Source organism: Protopterus annectens, chromosome 16.part0 (assembly GCF_019279795.1).
Source record: "Protopterus annectens isolate FY-2018-M chromosome 16.part0, PAN1.0, whole genome shotgun sequence".
Taxonomy (NCBI): Eukaryota; Metazoa; Chordata; order Ceratodontiformes; family Protopteridae; genus Protopterus; species Protopterus annectens.
Window position 1 is genome coordinate 814265990 of NC_056750.1, and position 2500 is coordinate 814268489.

Consider the following 2500-nt stretch of genomic DNA (forward strand, 5'->3'; position numbering starts at 1 on the left):
TCGCATACAGGTGATAGTCCAATAAAATAAAACATAAGCAATGCTAAGCATTGCACAGCTATGCTGATTGGTTGTAAGCATTGAGGACATATGAATACTAAGCAATGAGCAGCCCAGCTAAGTGGATTTGCCCATTGCTAAGCAACGCTGAACCTGCCCCTTTAAGCACTGCCAACCATAGCTAAGCAGGTTTGCTCGTATCTTAGCTCAGCATATTCAAAACCATTGAATTACGGTAAAGGGTGATAAATCGACCATATTTACACCCTGCAGGCGGAAATACAGGTCATAACTGGTTATAGCTCTCCACTGTAGGCAGTATGGCTGGTGTTGGAGAGGGCATGCGCCTTTGGGTGCAGCACTGGTGCACTGGTCCTCATGGTAGGACTCCTGGTAAAAAAACATGATGTGAGACTGCTGAAGGACCAGTACCAGGGCTCCCAATATAAAGCGGAAGCCTGGGAAAGGCACGCCTGTGATCTCACCAGTGCCACTGGTATACCTCGGACTGGTGAGCAGGTCCGGCACCACTATGCCGACTTGAAAAGGAGGAAGAGGGAGCTCTTGGAACAGCGGGTCCAAGAAGCAAGACAGAGGGGTGATGTCCCAGCAGTGTGTAAGTATTCATAGCAATAACTGTTTACCAATGTCCAGCCTGTGTATGTGATGGAGAGGTATGCCTAAATGTTTCCCTGTTTTCATTACAGCTCCCGCTGAGTGGGCTGTGAATCAGGAAGCCCTTGCCAATAGGTTGCAAACACTGCTTTGCAAGGCTGGTGAGTAACAATCCTGCTTGTAGTAGTCATACCAAATAAATGTAAAGGAGTAAAATGTCATCTGGCAGTATAAAAAATGTGTATGGTTTGTATTGAATAAACCAGACAATATGACAGTAATAGTCCCATAAAGGTCATATTTAAATAAAACTGTAACTGCCTGGCAATAAAGTTCTAAATCCTGGACTGGCTGTGTTTACTCTGGTATTGTATGGCATGACACGTTGCATTCACCAAGATCTAATATCTGAATAATAATGTTGCATTAACCACTGTTTCCCACACTGTGCTACATAAAAAATATGTCTACGAATGTCTGTATAAGAATGTTGTAATTACAAGGTCAGATTGTACAACCAAGAGAGACTTAGACAGAAAACACTGAAGGAAGATACAGCAGTTGCTCAATAGCTCACTCTGATGAAACACAAATTGTTGTATTTTTAGCAGACACAGTCATGGTTCGAATCCCAGGTTTGGTAGTAAGTGTATACAAAATTTTAACTAGGATTTTATGAATATGTGTAGAAACAGTCAGGTAGTGTTAACAAACATTCCCCCCACAGGTCTTCCAGGTAAGAGAACTGCAACTGCTTGGCAGTAAAGTTCTAAATCCTGTACTGGTTGTGTTTATTCTGGTATTGTATGGCTTGACATGTTGCATTCACCAAGATCTGATATCTGAATAGTAATGTTGTGTTAACCACTGATTTCCACACTGTGCTACATAAAAAAATATGTCTAGGAATGTCTGTATAAGTATGTTGTAATTACAAGGTCAGATTGTACAACCAAGAGAGACAGGAGGAGACAGCAGTTTCTTAATATCTCACTCTGATGAAACACAACTTGTATTTTTAGCAGACACAGCCATGGTTCGAATCCCAGGATTGGTGGTAAGCTGTACGCATACTTTTAACTAGGATTTTGGGAATATGTGTAGAACCACTCAGGTAGTGTTAACAAACATTCCCCCCACAGGTCTTCCAGGTAAGAGAAGTAGAAAGTAGCTATAAGACGGATGAATTATACACTGTGTACAAACATACCACTGCCCAAACCAAGGCCATAGGGTATTGTAATAATACCTGTAGGGTAATGATTAGCGCAATGATCATTAAAGTTGTGAGTACTGCAAGGATATACAAGTTGTTAACTGATGTCCCCCCCACCATATCTGCAACAATAATCTAAACACACAAGTCAATGGGTATGTTTTATACTAAACCTACTGTTGGGACATATGGCCTATTGTTCAACAAATACTGAAATGTGTTTCTATTAATGTTCCATGTTGAAATACTATCATTGGTGGCCTGTTGCTATCAATGTAACCTGCATGCTGTTGTAATGGCCACTGTGGCTCCATATATGCAAGTGTTCTGTTTGCTATGCAACTGTTCCAAATCTGTTGTTTTGGGTTAATGGGAATATCTATGCATGCTGTTATAACTACTCCTGGATTGTGTTGACTATTACTAACCCACATATGTTCTAAAACTGTAACACCATAGCACGTTTGGGAAGGCCAGTCATAGTGGACCCACCTCTCCCACCTCATCTGGCCATGACACCGGGTCCCAGCACATTTGAGACCCACCTCGGGACCTCCTCGTCTGCTGGTCCTGCCCCACCTTCGGGTGGAACCACCTCATGGGATGGGGCTCGTCCCCCCCCCGAGAGTGGGCGCAGACAGGATACTGTCACCTGAAGCCAGGTCCAGG

At 42.9% G+C, this 2500-nt stretch overlaps 1 protein-coding gene across 1 annotated transcript in view; it reads right to left on the reverse strand.

The window, feature by feature from the left end:
- The window catches only part of CCHR16.PART0H9orf43 (chromosome chr16.part0 C9orf43 homolog), a 1158566-nt gene that overhangs the window by 997629 nt on the left and 158437 nt on the right, over positions 1-2500 (reverse strand). The gene's annotated exons all lie outside the window — the stretch shown is intronic.